At 43.1% G+C, this 12,750-nt stretch overlaps 1 pseudogene; it reads right to left on the reverse strand.

Moving 5' to 3' along the window:
* Positions 1-10,621: 10,621 nt before the first annotated feature.
* LOC109701518 (heterogeneous nuclear ribonucleoprotein M pseudogene) lies at positions 10,622-12,436 on the reverse strand (annotated as a pseudogene).
* Between the last annotated feature and the right edge of the window lie 314 nt (positions 12,437-12,750).

Consider the following 12,750-nt stretch of genomic DNA (forward strand, 5'->3'; position numbering starts at 1 on the left):
ACAAAAATCCTTTCATTATTCTGAAAACCATGGGCCAACTGCATTTTTTTCTTCTGTCCTCCCATTTCTACCTCTTGCACGACGTCACATCTCTAGGCTTGAAACTTTTTTTTCCGTTAGGGTCTCTTTTTTTGTGCAGTTCTTGGAGGAATCTGTGAAGCTCAGTGCAGTTTCTCCTTCTCACATCGAAGAGCGGGCCCTGGCCTCATTCCCAGTCCTGGGTTGGGATGGGGCCTCCAGGGAAAATAAACCAACAAAGCCTGAACCCTGGTTGTGGCTATGTTTTGTTGGCTAACCTTTTAGTGTTTTTTTTTTTTTCCTTTAGATAAAATCCATTATGGTTCATCTTTACTTTTTTAATTTGTCTTTTCTCATGAAGGATCTATTTTTGAGAGACCAAGAAGAAGGTACCGTTCTCAGATTCATCATTGATATAAAAGGAACTGACCCTTCCTTTTTCCACTCTCATTATCTCCATTTCCCAGCATAAACCAGCCGCCTCATACAGACAACTCTGCAGCCACTCAGGAGACATTCATTTGCTCACTCGATAAATACTTATGAGGTCTCCTTGAGTAAGGTGACTTCCATGATTTGACTGATGGTGTTCCCTCCAACATTCAGGTTGAAACTCAATTCCTAATGCAACCTTATGACCCTTAGTAGATGACAGAGTCATGAGGGCTTCGCTCCCTTAAAAGTAAGTGATGGAGGGAGACGGGCTCCTGTCCTTTCTTCTGCCCTGTGAGGACATGCATTCTTCCTCTCTGGAGGATGCAGCAGCAAGGTGCCATCTTGGAAGCATAGAGCAGCCCTCACCAGGTACCACACCTGCTGGCACCTCGATTTTTGGGGTTTCTCAGTCTCTAGAATTGTGAGGAGTAAAGTTCTGATACTTGTAAGTTACGCGGTCTGTGGTATTCCATGACAGCAGCACTAAATGGACTGAGACAGTGACTAACTGGCCACTGTATTTGGGGCTGTCCTGGTTTTAGAACTGAAAAGCATGAATCTCAGGAAGCCTCTTATTTAGAGCAAACTCAGGCAGCTGGTCACTCTAACCCTAAGACAAGTGGTGAAACAGAAGCTATTGGAATGAGATCTTTGCATTTCAGGCTGCTAAACGTTATGTCCTGTGTGGCCGAGCATGGTATGTGAGGAATGAGTGTTTAGTTCATAGCAAGGTCCCTCATCATTGCTCTTTTTTCTTTCTTTTGCTGCTACTAGGATTTGAACTCAGGACTTTATGCTTGCTCAGCAAGTGTTCTACCACTTGAGCCACTCCCTGAACCCTGCTCCCTGCTTGTTAGACTGTAAAGGGTGATGGAACCACTGAGAATTAGAGCACCCTCCATTACTAGGGTTTGGATGAGTGTTCTGTGAGGATCCATATGTAAAAGTTTGATCTCCAGGGAAGCAGTTTTGGGAGGAGCTTAATGGAAGGTCCTTCGGTCATTGGGGCTGGTCCCTTAAGAGAGATTGTTGGACATTGATCCACACTTTCCTGGCTGGAGATGTGAGCAGTGGCTCTGACATGGAGTCTTGTCGTGATGTCCTGCCCTTGCCAGAGGCCCAAACCAAAGGAAGCTACTAGCTTCAAACTGTGAGCTAAATGAATCTTTTCTCTTTATAAGTTACTTGCCTCAGGTATTTCATGTAGTAACACAAAGCTGACTTGCACACTCGTTCCCCCAATCCTCCTTTCCTATTTTTGGTAACTTATAGATATTCTTCTGGCTCCCTGCAGGATCTGTGAAATAAATTTAGGCATTGTTACAAGGTCTGGAGTGTCACCACCAACTGCTCCCACTGTCTTACTGTTGGCCTGAAAAAAATTCCATTTAGATCTGCCCTGCCTAAAAGTGTGTGTGTGTGTGTGTGTGTGTGTGTGTGTGTGTGTGTGAGAGAGAGAGAGAGAGAGAGAGAGAGAGAGAGAGAGAAGGATATAGGTCATATTTTTTCACTTCCTTTAAAAAGGATGACTTGAAGTATGTAAAAATAAGATAGCTGATGTGATGACATACACTTGTAATATCAGCACTCAGGAGGCTGAAGCAGGAAGGCCATGAGTTCAAGGTCAGCATGGGCTGCATAGCATGTCTCAAAAAATAAAACTGCATAGCATGTCTCAAAAAATAAAACAACACCACAAAAGACTATGGGGTCTCTTTCTCAGCAGCTGGCAGGGTTCCCCTTACTGCTGTGATTGCTTTATGCATGCATTTTGCTTGCCTTGATTCCTTCTGGTCTGACTCCTTACAGAAACAATCCTATTTCAGGGAGTGGGAGATTGAATGCTGTTAGTCTTTAGGCCAAAACTAATTAACAGCATTTATTTTACTGGGATTACCTATGTGAAAATATGCAAAAGTAAATATGTATTCTGAGAATGTGACCACTTTGGTCTGAAGTACTACTGTGCTCCGCTACTCTTTTGCACACACACACACACACACACACACACACTTGCTGTTGTTGTTTTGTGTTTGTTTGGTGCTCCTGAGAGTTCACGTGATCTGCTCGAAATTCTCCAGAGAGCAATGAAACACCAGTGTCACAGGCAGGAGATAGAAATAGGGCCAAAAGTTCTGGGCAACTTAGTGACCAGTCACCAGCGTGGTCACTCTAAAACCCAGCTCTGCTCACTTCCATCTGTTGCAAAGCCTGACAGGTCTCCTGCCTGCTGGGTCAAGGTAAAGGTCCTCTCCATGGTATTTAAACCGTTCCACTATCCAGCTCCATCTTTCCCCAGCCTTACGTCCCTGCCCTCACCCCTGAGTGTCCAGTGGTCCAATCATAGTCCGCCTCCTCTTTCTTTTCACATCTCTGTGACATTTTGTAAATGATTCCCCTTCTTACCTGGTGAATTCCTCTCATCCTTTAAGTTGAAGCCTGCAGCTTGCCCTTCTAAGAAGCCAGTGCCAGTTTCTCCCTCCTGATGCTCCCATGCTCTGTTACTCTTTTGCACACACACACACTTGCTGTTGTTGTTTTGTGTTTGTTTTGAAACAGGGCCTCATTGTGTAGCCCAGTCTGGCTGCAAACTCTCCATCTTCCCGCCTCAGCCTCCTGGGTGCTGGGATTGCAGATGCACACTACCATACTCAGTTTATTCTGCATATTTTTATCAGACCATTTACCACAATGCATTGTCGTCTCCTTCATTTGACTATGTCTTATTCATCCTTGTTACCCATTTCCAATGTCAGGGTCTCTATCTCATAAGAAATATTTAATAGATGCTTATTGGATGGCTGCATTATGGCTGTTATGATATGCCAATTCATATTTAATGTGTTTACTATGTACAAAGCATCATGTAGGTGCTGTGTATATATGGCGAGAGAGAGAAATATGGATGGCATGGACCATTGTCCTACAGAAACATAAAATTCTATGTGAGCCAAAGATTAAAAAACAAAGCTAGGACCTAAGCCATATGTGTGGAGGGCGTACATGGTTATGAGAGCTTGGGGGAGGGGAAGACTCATTTGAATTGGGGCCGGGCAGGGGGAGGCAGATTAGGAGGAATAAGAGAGGGTTTGGCAGGTACAGAGATGGAGAATCCAGGCTGGGGAAACAGTAAGAACAAAGGGATGAAGATAAGGATATAGTAATTTCCCTGGAACAAAAGGGCTCGAGAGTTCTAGTCTCAATACAACTAGGGAGATTGGCCACTTTTTAAAAACCCAAACTAAATCCCATTAATACCAATAAGTGCGTTTTCCCCCAGTTGATGATATTTGCATCCTTTAGGCAGGAGTCGTGATTAATCATCTGCAAATTGCTCAAGGATGGGAAGCAGGGTGCTCACAAGTCTTTAGCAGCAGGAGACGCTTGTTGCAAATGAACTATTTACAATTTACTTTGTGAGCATCATTTCTGTTGGAGCATGCAGCAGATAACAATAACAGTAGGTATTAGCCCAGACTTAGAAACACAAAGAAAATGTTCATAAGTAGAAGCTATTTCCAGTTGGGCACAGTGGCACACGCCTGTAATTCCAGCAAGTTGGGAGGCTGAGATGGGAGGATCACCATGTGTGAGCCCAGGCAGTGTAACACATCAAGAGCCCATCTCAAACAAAAAGGAAGAAAAAAAAGAAAAAGTCATCTCCTTTAGCAATGACATTTTAATGGACTGGCTACAGTTTTAGACATTTGACATAAAGCCAGAAAACACTAAATGCCAATAATTTAACTTATACTTATATTTTTTAAATAAAAAAACAAATTAAAGTTTATTTGTCCCTTAGAACTCCTTTATGAAAATAAAAACATGAGCAGTCAAATGTAAATATTGTAAATGAGCCAATCAGAAACAGTAAACTAGTCATTTCTTAGCACAGGGGCTGTTCCACAGTCCCCCGCAGATGCCTGGAACTGTGGCTAGTACCGAACCCAATATAGACTATGTTTTTGCGTAGACATACACTCCTACGATGAATTTTAATTTTAAAATTAGGCACAGTAAGAGATTGGCAACAGTAACAATAATAATTAGAACACACAATAATATACTGTAATAAAAGTTATGTGAGTACAGTATCTCTCTCAAAATACTTCATTGCAGGATAATGAAGTACAATGTGGGTGACCTTGAGTAACTGACACAGAGCAGAGTGAACCTGCAGATAAGGGTGGACTATTATACTTGGTCAGTTTCTAATTTCAGGAGGGAAGGCTTTGAATTTGCTAGGTTTATGAAAGATGTGGCAGCAATGAGCAGTATATGAATTGAGCCTACTGTATACATTGCAAAATTTTAAGTTTTAACTCATAGGTCCACCATTATTAACAACCTCGGTGATTCATACCACCCAGTGGTGGTTTGTACCACATGAGTTCTGGGTGTCCTTGCTGCATTTTGGGGATGGTCACTGTGAACTCCTCTGTTTATGTGTGCAAGAGCTTGCAAGTGTCAGACGAAAGTTAACCAGCCAACAATAGTCATGTACATTTCCTCCTTAAATTTTATAACTCAACATACCCTACACTTATTTTTCTAGTTTTTCCTAAACTGGGAGAGGAAATAGAGCATGAAAAATGATCTTCACTTTATAGAGAGATGAGAAATAAATTGCTCGCACTCACTGGTTGTTTCCACAGAAAGGACCAGGACTTTTGACTTCTCGTCCATTGCTACACTGTCCTAGTCAGCTTTTTTGTCATTGTGAAGAACACCTGAGAAAATCAACTTAAAAGCAGGAAAGATTTATTTTGGTTCATGGTTCAGAGGTTTCAGTCCATGGTCATTTGGCCCTATCACTTTGGGCCTGTTGGTAAGGCAGATCATTGTGGCTGAAGTACAGGGTGGAGGAAGAGTGCTCACTTTATAGTGGGAGAGAGAGAGAGAGAGCGAGAAAGAGAGAGAGAGAGAGAGAGAGAGAGAAAGGAAGGAAGGAAGGAAGGAGTTAGAGTCTCCTAATATAGTCTTCAATGGCATCTCCAAGACCTACTTCCTCCAACTAGGCCCCATCTCCTAGTTTCCACCACTTCCCACCAGTGCTGGGGACCAAGCCTTTACCCACGAGCCTTTGGGGGACACTTAAGATCCAAACTGTAATGTACAGCATGGTACTCACAAATAAATTTACCTATGTCTTGTTGTAGAGAGACAAGCAAGAGTAAATTGTATGGCCATGGATATCCATCCAAGAAGGATGCCAATTTCATGATTAGATGGGAATGACGCAGAGAACGTCTTTAGCTCATGCTTGGGGATAGAGGCCAACTAAAACAGATACATCTAATGCTCATATAACAGACATATGTCCACTAAAATTAGGACCAAGTTCTTCATAGAAAACCTGGTACCATCATATTGCTGGGACCATAGAGAAAAACAATAATATTCAGAATGAACTTCTGTAGGGTGTAGGTTGGAACCCGGTACTGCCTTTACTCAGCTCACCCTTTAACAATTTCATGAGGAAGGCACTATTAGTATTCTAGTTGTGCCGATGAAATTGAAGCTTAGTTCGTCAAGGTCTTGCACTTAGTAAATCACAGGCTGATGATGGAACCCGAGCAGCATCCCCAAAGCCAGCATTTCCGTTACATTATTCCAGCTCCTCTGTAACAACTGCAATGTTAGTGCGCTGAGGGAATGGAAGATATGCAGAGTGGGGAATGGGTCTGACCCTGAAGATTGGTCCTACGTGTTAGGTCACATCTGCGAAGGCAGATCCTATAGGGGCCACCCTCAGTAACAGACACCCAAAATCCACCAAGACTTTTCTTTTTTTTTTTTTCATTTTTCTTTTATTATTCATATGTGCATACAGGCTTGGTTCATTTCTCCCCCCTGCCCTCACCCCCTCCCTTACCACCCACTCCGTCCCCTCCCTCTCCCCCCCCAATACCCAGCAGAAACTATTTTGCCCTTATTTCTAATTTTGTTGTAGAGAGAGTATAAGCAATAATAGGAAGGAACAAGGGTTTTTGCTGGTTGAGATAAGGATAGCTATACAGGGCATTGACTCACATTGATTTCCTAAGACTTTTCTCATATGGCCTCCCCCTGGCGATGTGTCTCAAGAAACAAATCTGCTGGCGAGCAAGTAAAGGGCCCCAGAACGTCAGCCACCAACTTGTTCTGATGTTTCTGCACCTTCGTTGTTTGAAAGTCGATTTCTCCTTTTTGGTTGCTTTCATGAATAATTTTCTAGGTTTTTTTTTTTTTTTTTCCTGAGATGGGGATCAGGTTGGCCTTGAACTTTTAGACTAAAGAGATCTGCCTGTTTCAGCTCATAAGTAACTGGGACTGAATTCTCTAGAACTTGCTCTGGCTGCCAATAGAATTAGGTTTCCATCCTCCTGAAAATCTTTACCAGGTGTTTTTAAAAGACTCACTGTTTTTGAGGAGGAAAAGAGAGAGACTGAGAAAGAGAGAGAGAGAGAGACAGAGGGAGAGAGAGTTCCTTAAACGTGAGCCATGCATATGCAGAGCCTTCCCTCCCAGCAGAGAGCACTTTCGGTTTCTCCCCACTTCCTGTCTCCATTCCCAAAGCACAGGTGAGAAGCAGAGCCAGCTGTGCCCCTGAGAGCCCCTCATTTGCTCTCTTTGGACTTGACCCATTCCTAGTGACTCTCAAAAGAAATGTTGCACAGCAGTCCTTTAAAATGAAATGCTTTCCTATTGAACCAGAAAATAATCACATCCTCCCACTTACTCTTGAGGGTTCAAATTGATCTGACTTGATTTGTCAGAGAGCCAGAACTGCAGGCAGATAGATGCCAGAGAAATCAACCAATCTTTTAAGCCAGCAGTAATTGTTCCTCCTGTCGGCTGGCTAAATGACTTGTAACTGGAGGAGATGTTGGGAATGAATCAGAATGCCCGAGGTGACAGAAACACAGAGCATTCCAAAGCGGGCTCTCACAGAGTGTTTCTTCATGTCTTACAAGGCATTGGTCTCGAGTTTTTCCCTCTCACCCTCTCATCCTGTCTCTTGGGGTTACCATTGTCGAGCAGAGACCAAAGGCAATGCACACATATGATACAGAGGAAATACTACTCGTGTGGGAATGAAGTGAGTATTGGTGTTTAATTCTAGGATGTGGCGAGTTGTAAGTTGGTCCATGATGAAAGCCAGAAGTCCCTACAGAAGAGGCAGCATGGCAGAAGGCGTGAAGTCCCTTTGCTGGTGAGCTACCATTTTCTTTCATCCATTTTTTTTTTCTTCCTCCTATGGTTCTGGGGATCATACCCAGGGCCTCACGCATGCTAGGTAAGCACTGTATCACAAACTACACCCCTAGCCTTGCCCATCAATTTTAAATTTAAAAAATTTGGAATAGTTTAAACATAAGAAAATGTAAAAAAGAATCTAATTGATGCTTGTGTACCAGTGATTCAGATTGTTAAACCATTTGCCATATCTTCATTTGTTCTCTTGTCTCCCTCCCTTTCTTCCTTCTTCATTCCTTTGAAATAAGTGTAAGTATAGTTGCATTGTACATTCTATCCCCTTGTTTTCTTCTCTTGCTTCCTTTTGAGGAAACACTATCTTCATAACAATAGAATTTAAATTTCTTGTTCATTAAAATTACTTTTACTTTGCAGACATATATGCAGAAATAATACGTGTACTACTCTTCGGGACTGTGCAGTTCCTATTTATGTGGTATATTCTACATGAATCCTTAAATATTTTTCAGCATTCAATATTTTGTTGCAATTTATCCATGTTAATATTAATAGATCTAGTTCAATCATTATAGCTCCTACATTGTATTACTTTGCACAAATAATCCCCAATTTACTTTACTTATAAACATGTTCTCTCTACTATAGGTGATGCTGGACCATTTTCTGAATGTCTGCATTCAGACAACGCAGAGACCTTATCAAAGTCTCTGCAGATCCATGTGTGAGGTTTTTTCCACAGGATATGAATGTAAAAGGGGAATTGCTAGGTTGTAAGCTAGGCTTTTCTTCAACTTTAGTAGCTGTTACCACATTTTATATTATGCACCTAGGGCTAGATGCATGGCTCAAGTGGTAGAGTGCCTTCCTAGCAAGTGCAAGGCTCTGAGTTCAAACCCCAGTTCCACCCAAAAATGTGTATATACGTATGCGTGTATATACATATACGTGTATACCTGTGTGTATACACATACATATGTACACATATGTGCATGTGTGTATACATTGAGCATCTTACAATAACCTCCCCCTAAAGTTAGACTAAAGGAAGGATAAGCTGCAGCAAACTAAGAGCAATGAAATAGCATAAAAACCTAGCTGAATCAGGCAAGCTGTTTATTTAACTCTGTCCATGATATTAATGGCTATAGAAAGACTTTCCATAGCCAAGGGCCCTGCGTCCAGGTATTCAACCAAGCATGGACAGAAATTATTTGAACAAAATCATGTCTGAACTGAGCACATACAGACATTTAAAAAATATACCTTAAATAATGCAGTATAAAAACTATTTATGTAGCAGTTACATTGTGTTAGGGATTGTGAATAATCTGGAGATGAGTTAAAGTGTATGTAAGGATATGCAAATGCTACATCATTTTACAAAAGGAGTTGAGCATCTGAGGATTTTTGGAGTCTGTGGGTGGTGGTGGTGGTCCTGGAACCAATCCCAGGTGGAAACAGGGAGGACTGCATTTGGAGTTACCCTGAGTTGGATGAATAGGCCTCAGTGAGAATGGAACTCCACTAAAAAAGTCATATTCTTTCCTTCTTAGGAAGCCAGTGCTATTCTGTATGTATGGCAGAGTATAGGAGGGGAGGAAGGGAAAGAGAGACCTTTGGTCAGTTCTGTCTCCTGAGGTCTAAGGCAGCACGCATGGGTCAGATGTCCTCTAGGGCATCCTTCGGCTCTCCTCCCTCTGAGATTCAAAATTAGATCTTTGTACAGGGGATGTAGCTCAGTGGTAGAGTGCTTGCTTAGCATGTGAAAAGCCCTGGGTTTGATCCCCCAGTACTGCAAAACCAAAACCAAAACCAAACCTAACCAATATTTTGTTATTACAAAAATATATTCCCCCCTAACCCCCAAAAATTAGACCTTTGCCATGGGTTGGGAGTCACGGTGGGAGGAAAATATTGCCCCATCCTTGCTGCTGTCATCCCTATTTCCTTTCTCTCTTCCTTGGAACCCTGTATCATCACTTCAGGCAGAGCTCTTCAAGGCAGGGAGGACATGTGTCCTAACTCAATTACCTTAAAACATATCTAAATCCCTACTGCAGTTCAGGTGAGACACCGTGTGAAATCAAATCACTAAAGATTTAAAGAGACCCTATGGAGACATTCATTGCTTTCTTCATAAGACAGATCTGCAGCAAAAACATAACAGAAATCAGCCTTGTAGAGAATGGAGAACAGCTGCACACCTATGGAAGAAAAGGCTTGTATGGGCTAAATTAAAGCCCCAACATTTCTTAAAGAACAAGGTCATGTTTAAAGACACCTTAATTATCTAGTCTATCCTCTCATCTATTTTGATTATCTGCTGTTTTTTTGCAAACTAGCCCCACACTTATGACTAAAAACATAGTGGTTTTTTATTCATCACAATTGTATGTTTTTGGTGGAGTGGCTCCTCTGCTGTTTTCATCTGTGGTGAACTAGAGAGTCCAAGATGGCCTCACTCATGGGTCTGGCAGATGGTACTGGCTATTGGCTGGGATGCCTCTCTTCCCCTCAATGTTGTCTAGTCCAGTGCCCTAGAAGGCTGGACTAGTTTCCTTATATGGTGGTCTCAGCATAGTGTTTGAAGAGGGAGGAGGCTGCAAGGCCTCTTGAGGGTTTGGCTCTGGACCTCGAACAACACTTTTGTCACATTTGATTGGTGGCAATGTGTGACAAGATTGGCCCAGATTCAAGGTGGAGAAATAGACTGCCTTTTTTTTTTTTCTTCAGGAACTGGTATTTATTATCAAAGTCATATTCGATGTCAACAAGATGCCACAACTGCAAAAAAATTGTGCACATTGCAATCTCAATGCAAACAGTCAAATGGAACCCCAGTTATTAAAAAAGTAATTTGAATTACCCAAAAAAACAACTGAATTTTTTAAACATCTTTATACATCCAGCTTACAAATTAAAATGGTTAACAAGAAAAAATACAAATGCAGAGGTCTGGTATTGATGTTTAAAAAAGGTAACCATACCCCTTGGACTTCCCGTTCTCCATCTTGATGTCAGCATACAGCACATGACCACATTCGGTGAATTTGTCCTTTAACATCTTCCAAGTAAAATCAAATGTGAAATTTCTCAAATATTTGGCAAGCCTTCCTGGCCACCCCAGGAGCATGGCCTCCGGCTCTGCCAAAGGATACCTTTCTCCTAAGTTTCCACATTTCATCTCAATGACGCAGTCTAAGCTGGCATGGCCACCACCACCCATGGCCAAGCCCATGCGCTCAGTGCCAGTGCCTATGGCTGGGCGCATGTGTTCCAGGCCAGTGGCCATACAATCCATCAGAGGGCCCATGTGCTCCAGGCTGCCCCATGCCTGCAGGTACCATGTGCTCCGAGCCCAGGCCAATGCTTCACACCAGAGCCCAGATACTCAATGGTTTGGCCAAGGTGCTCAATGGGCACGGGAAGCCCATGCCTGCACCCATGCACGCAACTCTAAAGCCAATGCGCTCCATGGTCTGGACCATGTGTATGATGCTGGAGGCCATGTGACTGAGGCTTAGGGTGTTGGAAGGTCAAGAAACACTAAAACAATCAAATGTGGCTACCTTCAGTAGGAGAGCCAGAGAAAAACAAAGCTGCCCAACCCTGATGATCTTCCCACCAACTCCTCCCCCATCCTCCTTCCCAGCCACCTTCCTAAGGCCTTTCCCCTCCAACCGCCTTCTTTCTCTCCACAGCAGGCTTAAAAACCCCAGTTTATAAGAAAGGCGTGCTCTCCTCCTCGTCAGAGTGTTACTGTCATACCCTCTCAGGTCTTTTCTCTAATAAAGGCCTGCTGCTTGTAAAGGCCACATATTCCTTCTTGGTGTGTCACTCCTTTTCTTAAGGCGCCTCAGCTTTTCTTCACTTGCCTTTCACGGGGGCCTGTATGCTGGATGCTAGAGCCCATGAGCCCACTCTATCCATGCCGTGGCCCAGGCCTGTGCCCATGTGCTCTGTGCTGCCACCCCAATGTGAATGCAGGGCCCATTCTCTTGATCCTAGGGCTGCCTTCTCCTCTACCTCCTCCCTGCTTTGCAATGATCTCTCCTCTCTTCAATGCGTTACTTAGGATTTCATTTATCTGGCTCATGTTCATCCCAGATGCAAACCGCCCCCTGTTTTCCATACCATCACCAAAGGGTCCTTCCATGCCTCCCATTTTATTTATTCCAAATCCTATGCCTTCCCTTCCATTCCTGCAGGCCCTATGTTTCCTATTCCAATGCTTCTGTTCAGGTGATTGGCACCAATAGGTTGCCCTGCTAGTCCCAACCCCATGCCAATATTACCAAGTCCATGGGGAAGTCGCTGTGAATGTTCAGGCCCTTTCACTCATTTTGACATGCATTGGTCTATTAAATAGCAGCTGCCTATTAAACATAGATACAGCTTGCACAGCTCCAATGAACTTCAAAAGATATAGTGTGTATTCCATGACTTCCCATTTTTATCCTCCAGAATGTCTGCTCGGACCACCACGCCAGCCATACTAAACACTTCTTTCAGTTTCTTCCAGCCAGCTTGCTACAAATACTGTGCTTCCAAGTCTTCCAGCCTTTAGCATTGCACTCCTGGCATGTCCACCGTCAGGATCTTCTTTGACTTTGGATGGTTTTCCACTTAGACTACGCTTGTTTAGAACTTCAGCAGCTTTTTTCATGCTCTGTTGCATCTTGAATTCAACAACGGCACATCCCCTTGACTTTCCTTCAGTGTCCATTACAAGCTCCACAATATGTTACCTCACCAACTTTTTCTTTAACCGGGTCTTTAAGTGACTGCCGTTTCTCATCAAAAGGTATGTTTGTAATGAAGTTGGACTGGTAATGACTCAAAGCGATTGCTCCTCTTTTATGTTTTTTCCTTCCTCTTCTCATTCTGAGTAGGTCTTTCTCTTTTACCCTTTGCCTAGAGCCCCAATGACACTCAGCATATGGGGCGAGCTGCTCTCTTCCTCCATTTTGGGCTCCATTGCAGCCACCTCGGCTGCTGCTTCGACCCCTGCCACCATTGTCTCTGCATCTGGGCTTTGTGTGTCCAGACTCTGTCTCTTGATGGGAGTTGTAAAATATTATGGATACTCCGTCCTTG

This window comes from Castor canadensis, chromosome 12 (assembly GCF_047511655.1).
Source record: "Castor canadensis chromosome 12, mCasCan1.hap1v2, whole genome shotgun sequence".
Taxonomy (NCBI): domain Eukaryota; kingdom Metazoa; phylum Chordata; class Mammalia; order Rodentia; family Castoridae; genus Castor; species Castor canadensis.